At 37.7% G+C, this 17,992-nt stretch overlaps 1 long non-coding RNA gene across 1 annotated transcript; it reads left to right on the top strand.

Moving 5' to 3' along the window:
* The first annotated feature begins 4,520 nt into the window (after positions 1 to 4,520).
* LOC135155641 (uncharacterized) lies at positions 4,521 to 16,355 on the top strand. The gene is made up of 3 exons (XR_010294793.1): positions 4,521 to 4,608; positions 13,832 to 14,037; positions 16,039 to 16,355. It is a non-coding gene; the product is annotated as an uncharacterized LOC135155641 (long non-coding RNA).
* The last annotated feature ends 1,637 nt before the right edge of the window (positions 16,356 to 17,992 follow it).

The raw sequence follows: 17,992 nt of genomic DNA, 5'->3' as shown, positions 1-17,992 counted from the left end.
TTCTCCCCCCCCCTCTCCCTTGCATGGTTGTGGAAGTTCGTAGTGTTTTTCGTTTGCGCGGGGGAGGGGCTCAAATAAAGGATTATAGGTATGTTCGTTTTGATCACACGAATCAAGCAGTGATAATAATACATGGGCACCTTGAGCACCTAACAAGATGGACACATGTGCTATATAAATATTATATTATTTTATTACTATTATTATCATTACTTAGAACTTATACGCTACTCGCCCCTTCCACTTCCCTCGTCTCCATTTTTTTTAGGGGGCCGCAGGTATAGGCATAATCTATAGCGTTCCCGCTCCCCCTTTCAATAATTTTAATTTTTTTTCATCGTCCATTCTGGAGATATATGATTTCATCTCTCCGATCCGCCTCGTCAGTGTGTAAATGCGCTAGCGTGAAGGGAGGGGGTCGCTAGCAACCAACCTCCAACCTTGGACAAGACAAGAAATAGGAGAAAAAATAAAGGACATTTTAATATTAGAAACGAAAATGTCTGCTATGTTCTTGTTTGTCTTTTCCCCTGTTTATATTCCATAATGATGTAATGATTTTCATTTCAAGATTTCAAAAATCACATGTTCAGACCCCCCATTCCTACATGTCCAGGGTTGCACTTTGTGAATAAGAGAATTCAACCTGGTCACACGTCGTTTTATTTTCGTTTTCAGATCCTTTCATTTTACTTCTCTCTCCCAATTTTCTTTCTTTAGTCATGTTCGTTGTGTTGTAGAACAATAGAGTGGACTCTTTGACGTCGAAATAAGGTTACCAGACTAACGAAGGGAATGGGAAAGGTAGCGATAAATGGAAGCGAGGGGAAGGGGCACGCCCTCCTAAATTTTAGATAAGTGGGGTAGTTACCCCCTTAAAAGGAAGAGGGAAAGAAAGAAAGAAAGAAAGAAAGAAAGAAAAAAGAAAAGAAAGGAAAACTGTGAAAATAAAAATAAGAAAAAGATGAATATTACATGTTTACTAAAACCAATAATACCAAAATAGCAGTTTTGACAAAGGAAAATACTTAAAATTTAAAGCAAAATAATCATACAATAAAAAATAAAAAGTTTGTTTTCCGCACCAAAATGAAGGTGTTTGGATCAAACCTGTACATCACCCCCATATAAATCTTGGAGGTGATTTAGCACCCCCGCTTACAAAGGCCATGTGCATCGGTGTTTCCACAGATCCAAAACAAACTTCTCGAATTTATAGACATTTCCTAGAATTTTTAGTTTGATTTTAACAAAAATTGTACAAAAATGTAGCCAGCCGAAACTTTCAGCAAACAATTTTAAAAATATAACATGAATGTTGACAGTTGTTATGTTTAATTATTGTTTACTTGTAATCTTTGGATTTCCCGAAATTTCCTGCATGGATTTGTTTCATTCGGAACCTTTCCTGGAAAAGGTAAAATTTCCCGAAATTTTCGGAATTTCGGGAGGAGTGGAAACACTGATGTGCATCACGGGAATATCTATATATAACCCTTCATAATGCAATGTTATAAGGGGTTATAAGTAATATCACGAACATGCTATTGAAATAAAAATGTAGGATGTTAATATAAAATCGAAAAACTTTTCAAATTCAACTCTTTGCGTTTACTCGCATTTCTCTATTTTATTCCTAAACTTTATATGCCCTGTTGCCGAACCCTGCATGTGTCTTTCCACATTTTTTAAAATCGGATTAAAGTGACATTTTTAGATTGGTGACTTCATTTTTTTGTACAAAATACCATCTGGACGTCTCAGGATTCTGGAGTTTCTTGGGGCTTTGCTATCTATGCCTAGAGAAAGGGGAAATAGAGAGGAACGATAAGAAAGGATATAAGAAGAAGAAAAGTGAATGAAATAAGAAAAGATGAACGATTTGAAAACAGAAAAAGTAGAAATCATTATACAAAAAAAATCAATCGCGAATATACTTTAAAAAAAATCAGCTTGCGTTTTACATTATTATCATTATTCAGGAAAATATGCAGCAATATTCCAAAACAGTTTATACAATGTTTCGTATTAAGATCTTAATTTCAACAAATATCAGCTCGCTTGGCGTATAAACTTTATACTTACCATAAGACCGTATTTGATTAGAATGACCCGATTCAGCTCTTCATGTCAAAATATTAATAATTTTCAACTCGTTCTTTGTGCTCCGCGCTCGCACCATTCTGTTGTATAATCAATGCAATTTAATAAGTTTGAATCTCGGGTTTTCAGTTATTTTTTTCCAAGCAATGTGCTTATAATGACAATCCTCGATCCTGCTAATTGTTAATATCATAATATGTTGGGTGTGGATCATTTGGTGTGTGTGGGTTGAATCATATTTTTAATAAGTACACTCTATTATTCATGCCAAAATTTTAAACGATATTATGTTTCTTTTGTTATGAAAATGCTAATACGCATTTACGAGAACAATAAATCAAATCGATGAACATACCCTGCGTGATTACCAAAAGTGAGTAGAATGACCCGTTTAAGATGTTCATGTTCATAAAAAAGTTCGCGCTCCTATATTTCTTTTCAAGGCGAAATATAAAAATAAACATTACCGTGCGCGCTTCGCGCTCGCATCATTAATTTAGGCCATAGTAGGTCCATGATTGTAAGAATAAAGCTACGATGTACTTAAAAATTCAGACTTTAGTTGCATGGGACACCCCCCCCCTAAATGATAATAATTAAGCATTTATCAGCCGATGTGGAAGAAATGTGGATGGAAATATTTCTTACCCCCCCCCCCCCCCCCGAAGTACGTAAAAATATACATTCTGGCACTGGCGGCGGAAGATCATGCTTCAACACCGCCGGAACACCGCCAATCCAGAATCTAATATTTTTATGCTTTCGCCACCGGCCACAGAATAATGCAATTATTTTTATGTCCTTTTTATCCCCAGCATATACCTTTATATTTTATATATTTTATGCTGCACCAAATCTTTTTATATAATTATTATAAAAATGTTCGTTACATTGGTTGTTGGGCTGTGCAGTTATGTGTTGGAGGGGGGGGGGGACAGCTTTACGTTGTGCAGGGGTGGATCCAGGTTTTTCTAATGGGAGGAGGCACAATTCATGAGAAAATTTTGAAAAGAAAAAAAAAAGAAAAAAAAAAGGTTTTCATCTAAAAATTTACAATCTAAAGGTATTTCGCCAAAAATTTGTCAAGCAAAAGAAGAAGAAGAAAGGACCTCGCGTTCAAAGGAAGGGAGTGTATACGTGAGTAAAATATGGCAGATTTACTACACAAGTTTTGATTACTGCTCTCAAAAAGGTGCTCGGCCCATTAGAGAAACAGTCTTGAATAAATGAAATGTTATAATCATGTGACTGCACAATTAAAAATGAATGTCCTGTATTATGTTCATTTTTCGAGCGATATGGGAAGAGTCTTACGTAATACCAAGTCATTTGCATACCCACATAAACAACGAAACGTTCACGCATGGGATAAAGCCATCCTTCCCTCAGCTAGCCATGGTCCATGCCTCAGCTCACGACACACGCAGAGCTCGAGAGACCACATGTTCTTATTCTATTCTCAAGTACATGTATGATGTTCTGGATCGCACATATTTTATTCTGGTGCTACACTTTCGCTTTATCTTCATGTAATATTAAAGTACATCGCCCCAAATTTGCCACGTTACTACCATCCCGGCGAGGAGTCAGTAAGTCTGCATTTTTCTTATCTTAGATGGTCTGCACATATCTTTCGTTGCGCTATCAGAATCTGTTTTTCTTCTTTCATACTACTTTCTCTGCTGCGACTAGAACCGTCAAGGCACTATAGAAACGAGCCAGCAGAGTATGGGGCGCCAAGTGTCCGCCAGTGTATTCCGTCCAAATCACGGCATTCCGTACACAAAATGTGTTTTTATTCAGACGAAAATCATTTCGTCATGACGCTTTTTTATTTCGTACACAAAATTTATTTTTTGTCACACAAAATCAATTTCGTCTCGACGAAATGCACGAAATCAATTTCGTCTAGACGAAATGTAATTGCGTCCACAAAGTTTATTTGGCGTGCCATACGAAATGAATTTTTATCAAACGAAATGGCGCACCAAATGACCGATGGTAAATTCCGTCCAATTCACGCAATTCCGTACACAAAATGTGTTTTTGTTCATATGAAAATCATTTCGTCATGACGCAGTCTTATTTCGTATATGAAATTATTTTTTGTCACACAAAATCTATTCCGTCGACGAAATCATTTTGTGTCAAAACCACAAAAAAATTTCGTTGACGAAATGATTGTGTGTCAAAACACAAAAAAATTTCGTCGACGAAATGATTTTGTGTAAAAACACAAAAAAATTTCGTCGACGAAATGATTTTGTGTCAAAAGACAAAAAAATTTCGTCGACGAAATGATTTTGTGTTTTGAGTCTTTTTGACATAAAATCATTTCGTCTCCTCTGTCTCGAAGGGGACATAAGAAGGTCGCTGATTGGCTGCACCTTACTCAAGCTGTTTTCGCTCCGGGACGATCACACTTTTTCACACTTTCACAGCTCAGATTGGCATGTTGGTGAACTTATTAGCTTAGATTTCACGTTATTCACGGACATTGCATTCGTAAGTTCAGCTATGTTTTCGACTTCAAAATTACGTTGAAAAAAAAATGGGAATTCGTTAGTCGTTACCAAACTTGCATTTGCAAAAAGCTGTGTAACAATACTAGTCCCGTGTATTTAAGTTTATGTACTGTAGTCAGCAGACCATGGGGGGGGGGGGGAGGGGGGGGTTGGTCTTTTCTGCAAACCTAAAAAGTAAAATGGTTATGAATTATACAGGTTGAAGATATTTAGGCTTTGATCTTAATAATTAATGTAAAATTCATTTCGAGCAAAATGCTGAAAATTTCATTGAAATTGGATGACAACAAAAGTTATTGATGCCTGGCCGTACATGCCGTATGAAACTCTAAGTCTAACGTTAGGCTACTCCACTCAGTGACTCACGCGTATTGCGAGGTTAGTACTATTAGTATACTAACCTCGCACCATTAACCACGTTTGGCAATGGATTTCTAACTAGTGGGTCACGCGTGCTGTGATCCCACTTCTGGTGTCCACAACACACAACTTCTATTGCTTGATTTTTCTGTGCGCGGCGGCATGTAATGAACCCTTGAGTGACTAGGCCTAAAAAACTCAGGCGATGGTTCGTATATATAGCCAGGTGAAGCGGAGGTTAGCAGTAGTGAAGTGTAGTGGAGCTTACACGAACCATCGCCTGCTGTACTATAGTTGTGGTACTGGCCCTGGCCCCACTCATTACTAGTTCGAGGTTAGTTGCTACATATTGCTACAGATTGCTACAGTACATGTATAGATCTATAGTCTAGTACTAACCTCGTACACCGAACTGCATTTGGCCCTGGATTTCTGTGAAGTTGGCAAACATCGCTTCATTACAATACATAATTAATATTTGCCGAAACTCCTCGCTACTCACCGGGGCGCTTTGCGGTGAGTAGCCATAATACAAAAAGTCAATAGTATATTTTTAATTAAATCAAAATCATATTTAAAAAAAAGCAAATTTGATTACTTTGGAGTTTGGACTAGAAGTAGAAAGTGACTTCGCGTGTCTCTTCTTTTTACGCAAATAAAAGGAAGCCAGATGGTGGCGCTAATAAATTTCACAGCCTTGATTCAGGCTCGCTTCAAATGCAGCTCCTCGGTAATTGTGCCCCCGCAGACAAAGTCCGGAGGGGGCATTAAGCGTTGCCCCTGTCCGTTGATTCGCCCGCCCCCCCCCACTTGGTTTCCGCGCAATAAATCGAAATATATTTCGATTTATATATATTGATTAAAAAAAAATTTGGTGTGTAGGTACATGACACCATACCATAGTACAGGCTAACTTTGAATTCGGAGTCTGCAGGTCCAAGGTCACAGCTCATGAAATATCCGAGTTGGTTTCCACATGATGACTTATGAAATATTCTACATATTTAAACGAATTTGAGTGTGTAGGTAGATGACACCAAAATACAGGTTAAGTTCGAATTCGTAGTCGGCAGGTCAAAGGTCACGGCTCATTAAATATGCAATTTAGTTTCCGCATGATTACTTAAAAAATATTCTACATATTTAAACAAATTTGAGTGTGTAGGTCGATGATACCAATACAGGCTAAGTTCGAATTCGGAGTATGCAGGTCAAAGATCACAGCTCCTTAAAGATATCTTATGAAATATTCAACAGATTTTTAAAAAATTTGGGTGTGTAGGTAGATGATGATGATGCACAGTATTTTTACAGCGGCGTAACAGGGTTCGGTGGCCAGGGGGGGGGGGGGGGGCAAGAGCCAAAAATTTCCCGGTCATATCATGGTATGAATAGGCGTAATGGTGTAATAAGGCGACTATTTTGAGAAATGCAGCTCCTTGGCAATTATGCCCCCGCAGACAAAGTCTGGAGGGGGCATTAAGCGTTGCCCCTGTCCGTTGATTCACCCGCCCCCCCCCACTTGGTTTCCGCGCAATAAATCGAAATATATTTCGATTTATATATATTGATTTAAAAAAAATTTGGTGTGTAGGTACATGACACCATAGCACAGGCTAACTTTGAATTCGGAGTCTGCAGGTCCAAGGTCACAGCTCATGAAATATCCCAGTTGGTTTTCGCATGATGACTTATGAAATATTCAACAGATTTATAAAAATTATGGTGTGTAGGTAGATGACACCAAATACAGGCTAAGTTCGGAGTCGGCAGGTCAAAGGTCACGGCTCATTAAATATGCAATTTAGTTTCCGCATGATTACTTATGAAATATTCTAAATATTTAAACGAATTTGAGTGTGTAGGTAGATGACACCAAAATACAGGTTAAGTTCGAATTCGTAGTCGGCAGGTCAAAGGTCACGGCTCATTAAATATGTAATTTAGTTTCCGCATGATTACTTATAAAATATTCTACATATTTAAACAAATTTGAGTGTGTAGGTAGATGATACCAATACAGGCTAAGTTCGAATTCGGAGTATGCAGGTCAAAGATCACAGCTCCTTAAAGATATCTTATGAAATATTCAACAGATTAAAAAAAAATTTGGGTGTGTAGGTAGATGATGATGATGATGCACAGCATTTTTACAGCGGCATAACAGGGTTCGGTGGCCGGGGGGGGGGGGGGGGCAAGAGCCAAAAATTTCCCGGTCATATCATGGTATGAATAGGCGTAATGGTGTAATAAGGCGACTATTTTGAGAAATGCAGCTCCTCGGTAATTATGCCCCCGCAGACAAAGTCCGGAGGGGGCATTAAGCGTTGATTCGCCCGCCCCCCCCACTTGGTTTCCGCGCAATAAATCGAAATATATTTCGATTTATATATATTGATTAAAAAAATTTTGGTGTGTAGGTACATGACACCATAGTACAGGCTAACTTTGAATTCGGAGTCTGCAGGTCCAAGGTCACAGCTCATGAAATATCTGAGTTGGTTTTCGCATGATGACTTATGAAATATTCTAAATATTTAAACGAATTTGAGTGTGTAGTTAGATGACACCAAAATACAGGTTAAGTTCGAATTCGTAGTCGGTAGGTCAAAGGTCACGGCTCATTAAATATGCAATTTAGTTTCCGCATGATTACTTATAAAATATTCTACATATTTAAACAAATTTGAGTGTGTAGGTAGATGATACCAATACAGGCTAAGTTCGAATTCGGAGTATGCAGGTCAAAGATCACAGCTCCTTAAAGATATCTTATGAAATATTCAACAGATTAAAAAAAAATTTGGGTGTGTAGGTAGATGATGATGATGATGCACAGCATTTTTACAGCGGCGTAACAGGGTTCGGTGGCCAGGGGGGGGGGGGGGCAAGAGCCAAAAATTTCCCGGTCATATCATGGTATGAATAGGCGTAATGGTGTAATAAGGCGACTATTTTGAGAAATGCAGCTCCTCGGTAATTATGCCCCCGCAGACAAAGTCCGGAGGGGGCATTAAGCGTTGCCCCTGTCCGTTGATTCCCCCGCCCCCCCCCCCCCCACTTGGTTTCCGCGCAATAAATCGAAATATATTTCGATTTATATATATTGATTAAAAAAAATGTTGGTGTGTAGGTACATGACACCATAGTACAGGCTAACTTTGAATTCGGAGTCTGCAGGTCCAAGGTCACAGCTCATGAAATATCCCAGTTGGTTTTCGCATGATGACTTATGAAATATTCAACAGATTTATAAAAATTATGGTGTGTAGGTAGATGACACCAAATACAGGCTAAGTTCGGAGTCGGCAGGTCAAAGGTCACGGCTCATTAAATATGCAATTTAGTTTCCGCATGATTACTTATGAAATATTCTACATATTTAAACAAATTTGAGTGTGTAGGTAGATGATACCAATACAGGCTAAGTTCGAATTCGGAGTATGCAGGTCAAAGATCACAGCTCCTTAAAGATATCTTATGAAATATTCAACAGATTTTTAAAAAATTTGGGTGTGTAGGTAGATGATGATGATGATGATGCACAGCATTTTTACAGCGGCGTAACAGGGTTCGGTGGCCAGGGGGGGGGGGCAAGAGCCAAAAATTTCCCGGTCATATCATGTTATGAATAGGCGTAATGGTGTAGTAAGGCGACTATTTTGAGAAGGCCAGAACTTATCTTTAAAAAAAGTTGCGAGCGAGCGAGCAATTTTTTTTTACCTTTTTAATACAAAAATCCAATTTTGTGATAGATTTTGACATGATATCCAGATAATAAATTTATTTAATTCTTCTCTCTTTAGATTCCTTTTTTGTCACGGTGGTCTGTACGCCACTGTGAAGAGGATTCTTTGCGGCAGTAGCGTGAAGAGTAAAAAACAAAACAAAAAAACAACGAGGGGCGCAGTATAGAACATTTGCCAAAAGGCTGCTTTATATATATATATAAGTCCTGAGCGAGCGAAGCGAGCGAGAAAAAAAATCAACTTTTCATGAGAATATAACTTTGAGCTATTTTTTAACATATTCAGTAATTAAAATCATATCCTACAATACTTTTCCAACAAAAAAGGAGGCAATTCCTCCTTTTTTTGTTCTTGGCTGTAGAACTTTTGGGGGCCATGGCCCAACCCTTCCATACGCAGTGCTGTGCGCTTGGGGTCCATGGCAGAGCCCCAGGAACTTCTTGATATTAAAGCCATTTAAACCTTGCAGATTTCCCCAATTTTAATCAAATCGCGGGCATAATATAGCTTTTACACAACACATTTATTCAACCCAGTTGCGTAATGAACCAAATATTTTGACGGGGCAAAACATAGAAATGTGGGAAAATTTGTAAAAAGTCGCCAGCGTGCAAAGCGAGCTGGAAAAAATTGCCTATTGAAATTAAAATCTAATTATGTGCTAGATTTTTCCATTATATTCAGCAAATAACACAATTCATTGTTTCCATTCATTTCATTATACGTCATGTACGTTGTCTCCTATAAAATTTATTTTATATCCTATTGGGTGTGGAACCACGACCCCCCCCCCCCCGCCTGTATGGCAGTGATTGAACGGGGGCGTTATAGAGCCATTTGAAGATTATAAATGAAGAGCCCCTACTGTGTGGGGTCTGGGGCAAAGCCCCGGTAGCTTATTTGCATAAAATTTAGAAAGCTTATAGCACAATGTTGTATGCAGTCCATCTTTCTTCCCGCTCTTTAATTTCAATCATCAGCAGCCCGGTCGTGTTATTTTTTTTCTTGTTCCTTTTCTTTGTTTTCTAATTTAGCTCTTGACTAATTACATTCTACATTCGTTTCCCGCTATTGTTTGCCATTTTGTCATCTTTTAATTTATTTAATTTATTTAATTTATTTCCCACCGTGCTTTTGCATTACATAGGCCCTTTTCTCAATGATTTGTTCTTTCTCAAATGTTAATTCTATCGTACATTTTCCCGCTTTCCTCCCTTTTCTACTAAAAACAGTTTTTTCTTCGTTTTCTTTTCCCATCTCTTTCCATTTCCCTTTCCTCCTTTCCTTTTCCCCTTTCCTTCCCCTTTCCCTTTCTTTCTCCCTCCTTTTTTTCTTTTTCCCGTTTTTTTTTTTATTTTCCCGGTGAAATCCGCCAGGGGGGGCAACTTGCCCCCTCGCCTGTTACGCCACTGCATTTTTATAGCACCATATATCTGTCAAAGACATTCAAAGGCATATTGGAGGAGCCAGCCAATCTGGGTCGCCTACAAGGGCGCGCACACAGAACTGTGACCCGCAGGTCTCTCCTCCCGATAACTGGTTGGGGGAATGCAGGTGGACCACTACACAGGGTCATTAAATATGCGAGTTGGTATCCTCATAATAACTTATAAAATTTCAACAGATTTTTTAAAAATTGGGTGTTTAGATAGATGACACCATAATACAGGCTAAGATCGAATTAGGATCGAGTCGGTCAAAACTAATGGCTATATGCGAGATCCGCTCATAAAGAGAGTTGCATGCGTTGTGCCTTGATTTTCTGGTTCACGGTGGCATGTAATGAACCCTTGAGTGGCCTAGCCCTAGGTCTATGTCACAATTGTCATCATGAATATTCATAAGGTGGGCTGATGATTTCACATCCCCACTTTCCTTTTCCTTGACAGTTATTATTGTACACGAAATCATAATTGCTTCATTTTGTCATATGTGTAAATGATATGTCTCCATTATAATTAAATAAGTTGGTGTAAATGTTGTCAATCCAATTGTGACTTGTAGGAAATTTTTTAATAAACCTAATTTCATACAAAATACAAAATAACAAGTGGGGGTATGACTATGACATCATCATTTTGCCCACTGAATATTCATGTATGCCTAGAAATCTACAGGAATAATGCAAATATTTTAAATTCAACAACTTTGTTATTATCCGATTTTGATCAAATTTCCAGCATTTTTCTTTGTGAATTTTACTCTATTTCTTGAGATATGATCAATTATGAATATCTTCAGCCTGGAGCATCCCTTAATCATGTTGGTATTGGAATAACGTTAGGCCTATTAACACTAACGGTCTCCAGCATTTTTTTTTGTCTAGTCAACAAAGTACAAAGTACAACTTATAATATTGCAAACTAATACTATCTATATACATTTTTGCAAATGAATGATTATTTGTATTTATTTTTGTAAAAAGAAATGTATCACTATTTTTTTCTTTATGTTGTACATTATGTTTGTTAATTATTTCTGTTGAAAAAATGCTGAAATAAAATCAATCAAATCAAACACCTATAGTGTCCTACTAGGCCCTGCCAGAGGCAAATTTCCAGATTGCTCTTTCTAGAACTGATTTACATCCTGGATAGAAATAAGCTTGTCTTGTATAAGTGGTTTGGGGATAAAGGAATCAGTCCAGTGGCGTAGCTAGGATTATTTCTCTGGGGAGGGGGGCACCGGGGGGTCCTTGCTTTTTCAGGGGGGGGGGGCACTATTTTTTTCTCTGTGTGTGTATGTGTCACAAGGGTGTATCAGACTTTCGCCAATAGGGGATGGGGCCCAAAATTATCTTCACCTATATTTTCCCCGATCAGTCATTTCTTAGCTTTATTCTTATAAAGCAACATCAATATGAAATAATCTCATAGGCCTTATATAAAAAGTGCGAGCGCGAAGCGCAGGCGAATATTTTTTTCTTTCTTTTTTTGAACTTTCATGTATTTATTTTGTCCTGAAATTTAACATTCTGGGCACTGTTTGTGATCCTGAACAAGATGCGTATGTAACTAGATAATTACTGAGAATGCCAAGCATGAACAGAATATTTAACAAGTGTTCTAGCATGATCGAAAAGGGACCTATTAAGGACTGTTTACCCATGAAGACGGTACATATTTCAAGAATGGGAACACGAAGCGCGAGCTAAAAATTCTGACCTAAAAAATTGTCATTTTAAGCACTTTTTGTAATCATAAATGGGAAAGGTATGTAACTAAACAATTGATGCAAGCGCAAATTGGGAATTTGAGTGTGGCAAACTGATTCTGTTTGGTTCTGCTTGTGTAGACTGGGGCCCGTTTCTCAACACCGTCATAAGTCTTCTAACTTCTTAACTAAATTGGAGATAGTGAGCTACTTGTCTACTAACTGTTTCACGAATCCCTCTTTGCCAAGATCGGGGACAACTTGACGAAATAGTTATGACAGATCTCCGAACCTGTCATAACTTCTTTCTTAATGACGTAGTGATATCATGTGGGTAGACTATGACATTCAAATGAGCCTCGAAATTCGAAAATTATAATATTACGTAATAATTCATAGAAAATGAATTTTATTGCAAACAAGTGGGATAAATCATTCAATAGTAATTGTAATGCACAGAAATTATATTAAGTGTTGGTAAAAAATCACAAAACCATTCATTTTAAAGTAGTAAAATAATTGAATTGACAAAGATTCTACCACTTCAGGCCATCCATAATTGGACTTGTACTCGTTGCTTTCAGACCCTTATCAAGATTTTGATAAATTCTCTCTCTAATATATGCATAGAATTTATAAAATTGTGTGTTTTGGTATCTAAAGAGTTGAACAATTCATGATGATAATATTTTGATGGTGTTTGGAATCCTAAAAACCTGTATAATTATCATCATTTTAGGAAGAAAGCCTGCATGGTTTACTTACGTAAACTATTCAAATTTTATATCTGGGGGTACCCATCTCAACGTCCACATGTGATTTTTTTTTTGGTCATGAAATGAATTAGTGATAATTTCATTTCCTCGGCAATTTAATGCCCATGTCTGCATGTTTGAGTATTTTTTATGCATATTTTGCCTCTGCTATTATTTTGATAGGATCTATTTCCAAATTCATCACAATAATTGTAAGTTTGGAGGAGCTGTGATGTAGTGGTTCTCACTCTTGTAATCAGAGGGACGTGTGTTCGAATCCCACCGCGGTCTGGCGTCCTTTGGCAAGGCGTAAATCCACACTTTGCCACTCTCGACCCAGGTGCTAAATGGGTACCCGGTAGGATGTGAAAGTCATTGTAGCTTGTCCAGTACAGTGTGCGCCTCACCGGCGACTGACTGAAATACTCCCGAAGGAGTGGAGGATGTGCACACGTTGTGTGCGGGAATGACTGATTGAGTCCGATCACCGGGCTAATAATATATCTGTAAAGCGCTTAGACACGTCATTCCGATGTATTAAGCGCTATATAAAAGCAGATTATTATTATTATTATTATGTTTTATCATAATTTTACTTTTTGAAAATTATGCTATTTTGTGACTAAGGCTACGTCTCATGTACTTTCCACCAATAGTATACGATATCAATGGATTCTAGTTAATCCTTTTGGGTAAGATTGGAACTAACTCTGTGTTTGGTAGATAAAGTTATATGACTAACTTGTCCAAGTGTTGAGAAACGGGCCCCTGCTGAGTACATGTAGGCCTAGAGTTTTTATGCCCCCACAGACGAAGCCCAGAGGGGGCATTAAGCGTTGCCCCTGTCCGTCCCCCCCCCACTTGGTTTCCGCGCAATAACTCGAAAAATATTTAATGGATTAAAAAAAAATTTCGTGTGTAGGTAGATGACCACAAAATACAGGATAAGTTCGAATTCGGAGTCCGCAGGTCAAAGGTCACATCTCATTATATATGTAAGTCGGTTCAAAGGTCTAAATTTGTTAATTATATATATATGCATATTGGTTTCTGCATGATATTAAGTTCAATCATATTGAATGGATTTCTGATCGCGTTAAGCGGGGGCATCTGTGTCCTTTGGACACGTCAAATTTTCTTAATTATGTGTAATTGATTTTATGACATGTGTTTACATTTGCTGCAGATTCCCATTCAGCTGTTGGACTGAACAGATACTGTAACACAGTATGGATGGTCAATATGAAGCGAGCTTCATTGAATTCCTCCAAGAGCTCTGTACTCCGTTTTGCTCATTTTGAAGATGGTTGCTTTGACAGGACTGGGCAAGTGACTCGTCTTAGACAGGATGCTGTCCCAACCATATTTGATTTCCTGCCTCATCTTCAGAAGGTAGAGTAGATCTATATCATACATGTGTTCTAAAGAAATATTTTCTCTGTATTATCTACCTTTGGTTTGATAGAACATTGCTTTAAATATTCCATTTTCAGTAGCCAAATAGAGATGAAAATTATCCTATTTGGGAGGCTAACCATGGACCTGGGCCTTTACAGTGTATTTACAGTAAACTCTTACTAAATGAACAAATATATATTAAAAATTTGGTTTACCCTACATAATAATCCTGGGCTACTTTTAAATTGCATAGCCCGTGGGGGGGGGGGGGCTTTTTGGTCCCCCTCTTCAGATCTCCGTCGATCGCAACGAAAACCAATGCACACGTCACCATCAATGTAATCTGCAAGCATGGAGCTAAGGGTGTATCGCTGATTTTACAGAATTTAAATTTATTTTTAATAAATTAATAATGCTAATTTATGCCTAAATATAGAATTCTCTGCTTTAAAGGTAAATCTCTAAATAATTCCCCAAATTCTATGATTTCTAAACAAATGTGCTCCTGAAAAAAATGGTAAATCAAATTTCTAATCTTATGTATTTTATTGGTTTTATAATTCCATACGTATTTCTTAGTTTTGGGGCCTTATGTATTTTATTGGTATTTGTCTCGCCTGCATAGCAGAGCGAGACTATAGGCGCCGCTTTTCCGACGGCGGCGGCGGCGTCAACATCAAATCTTAACCTAAGGTTAAGTTTTTGAAATGACATCATAACTTAGAAAGTATATGGACCTAGTTCATGAAACTTGGGAATAAGGTTAATCAAGTATTAGTGAACATCCTGCTTTAGTTTCAGGTCACGTGACCAAGGTCAAAGGTCATTTAGGGTCAATGAACTTTGGTCAAGTTGGGGGTATTTGTTGAATTACTATCATAACTTTGAAAATTTATGGATTTAGTTCATGAAACTTGGACATCAGGTTAATCAAGTACCACTGAATATCCTGTGCGAGTTTCAGGTCACATGACCATGGTGAATGGTCATTTAAGGTCAATGAACTTTGGCCGTGTTGGGGGTATATGTTAAATTACCATCCTAGCTCTGAAAGTTTATGGATCTAGTTCATAAAACTTGGGATATAAGAGTAATCAAGCATCACTGAACATCCCCTGTGAGTTTCAGGTCACAAAACCAAGTCAAAGGTCAGTTAAGGTCAATAAACTTAGGCCATGTTGGGGTAATTGTTGAAGTGCCATCATAACTTTGAAAGTTCATGGATAGAGTGAATGAAATGTGGACATGGGTGTAGTTGACAGTCTTTTAAGTCTCCGTTCAAATGTCATTTATGGTCAATGAACGTGGTATTATGTCATTATATGAATGATGTTCTTGTGAATGATTATTTTATAGTAGTTTTCAAAGTTAGCACTGCTGCTATATTAAATTGCGTAATGCAGGCGAGACTGCCAGAGGCGTTCCACTTGTTTTTCAATGAGATCACTTCGTGGTACTATTCCCATTATAAAAAGCAAAGATTTGATTATTTTTAACCAATCAGTGCAAGAATAATGATGCCTTTGTCAATTATGACTGAAAATGGAATTTCCATTGGATTACTTATGTATACAAAATAATATTTTTTAGCAATTTTTGGTCCAACATAAACTCATAAAATGTTGCGTAACTGCGTATCTAGGCGTCTCGAATTTGGTCTCTCAAAAGCTCTGCGAGAATTGAACGGAAAAAAAATAATGGTACCTCGTTTCTCATTGTGGACTTATCGTGAAATATGTGGATGGGAGGGGGGCTTAGTAAGCCCCCCCCCGAGGGGCTAGATAGGGTTAATATATCATCATGAATATTAATAAAAAAAAAACATTTATTTTGTTGCAAGTCACTGGAAAAGGTTTGATTCCTAAATAAATATTATTCTTCATGTATTATCGAATATTTAATTGAAAAATTTAAAGCTATCTTTTCATTCTTCTATCTGTTTTTGTTCAATATTTCTTATATGTTTCTTTTTTTTAATTCATTCATCTCGTACAGAATTCACCCAAGCCAAGGAATTCCCTGAAAGAAAGACGTTTTGATTCAGCAAACAACCTCCCAGATACTGCAAAGTCTTCAGCACCTTCATTTCTCGAGGACCACTCCTACTCAATATCAGAAAGTCCAAGAGGGGTAAAGTGGAAGATAACAGCAATAATGGACTATTAAAAACTTGGAGAAGAGGCTGAAACCACACAGCAGAAGTCCCGCCGTGTACATTACTTGCTCTTAAGTTTGGACAAACATGACTCGCAAAACTTTACAACAAATAATTACCCCAATGTGCATTCTGATTATTTAAAATAGCTCAATGAAAAAGTTTACCACTGGGCATGTAACAAAAGTGCATTCATTAAATTTGAACGTGATGCAAAAATGATGTCTTACAGTATATTCATTCTGACTTAGAATGTCAGAAGAGAAAAAAGTTTGTGAAAAGTAGGAATGACAGCAAGCTGACAGAAGAATAGAACAGGATAGAACAAGGCGATAGTTATGAATGAGCTGTTGGATAGAGACAAAAAGATGAATTAAGAATGGGGGTGATAGAGAAAGAGAGACGGGTGTTGGGGGAGCCTGTGATCAATGCCTGAGAAAGCGAAGATTACCATAATTTTTTTAAGGATTTGAACAGTCAGGAAGAATCTGGGTTTTTTTTTTCTGTTGGTATTTCTCAAAATACTTGTATGTTTTATGTAACGAAACGGTATAATCCTTCGGAAGTTTCACTCACACAGAAAATATTAACTAAACAAAAGAAAAAAAAGCCAAATAATTCACTGATTTTCAATTGTTCAGTAACTCTCATATCCAAAGTGCCCCCCCCCCCCATCATTTCAATGTATTGGAGAGAGAGTATGAACGGGACATGGCTGTCTGCAGAAAAAAAAATACGGGGGGGGGGGGCAAAACATTTTTGGGATATGTGCAAGGGAGCGAAGCGACAGCAGAAAATTATTTTGTAATATATGCGAGAGAGCAAAATGACAGAGAAGAAAAATGCAAGGGACAAGAGATTTGGGGAATATGTGAGAGGGAGCGAAGTGACCAAGCAGAAGAAATGTAGAGGACATAAAATTGTTGGGGTATGTGAGGGAACAAAGCAACCGATAAAAAAAAGCAGGTTAAAATATTTTCGAATATGTGTGAGGAAGCGACTTGTTCACTCTTGAGCAGTAGGGACTTGTTTAAAAATAGCTTAAGAAATATGCGTTTTCTAAGCATGGTAAACACATATTGTAGGCCTACGGTAGAATTTAGGTGCTCTAAGAGTTAGATTCTGAATGAGCTGCATTTGCTGGTAAGACATGCGCAGAGGATCTTTGTCTTTCATCCATTTTCCACACTTTTCTTTTGATTTCAGTTTCCAGGCAGAAAGGCCCACCCTCCTGTGGATGCCAATGGGGCAGGGGATTATATGCTTAAAATGCAAATTTTTCTGGTTGGAATATCAAACATTATCCTGAGCTTCGCGCTCATTTAAAAAATTATGTATGAACTATTAATGCTGATAAATACATTTAGATGTGCAGTGCTCTCTTGTAAAGCAGTTTTGTACTGAAGAGGCTACCCTGGGTAAATAAAACAGAATAAATGAATAAAGAAATAAATAAAAATGATGTTTCTAATCTCAGACTTTCTTATGCCCCTCGAAAGCTCACCCGCTCTCTCTTTATCTTTGTTTTCATTTTTACAATTCTTTGTTTCTCTTTTGATATCTAAAGTTTCGGTTTTTCCCTTTCTATCGTGCACTATTCTAAGCCCCAGCCCCACTGGCTTCCACAGGAGGGGGGGGGTGGGCTTCCCCTGAAAACTGAAATCAAACAAAAGAAATGTGAAAAATAAAAATGGATAAGAGACACAGATCCTTGCCGCATGTCTTACCAGCCAATACAGTTCATTCAGAATTTGACTCGTAAAACACCTAAATTCTACCGTAGGCCTATAATAG

This window comes from Lytechinus pictus, chromosome 1 (genome assembly GCF_037042905.1).
Source record: "Lytechinus pictus isolate F3 Inbred chromosome 1, Lp3.0, whole genome shotgun sequence".
Taxonomy (NCBI): domain Eukaryota; kingdom Metazoa; phylum Echinodermata; class Echinoidea; order Temnopleuroida; family Toxopneustidae; genus Lytechinus; species Lytechinus pictus.
Note: the sequence above shows the minus strand (reverse complement) of the source record. Positions and strands in the feature narration are given on the sequence as shown.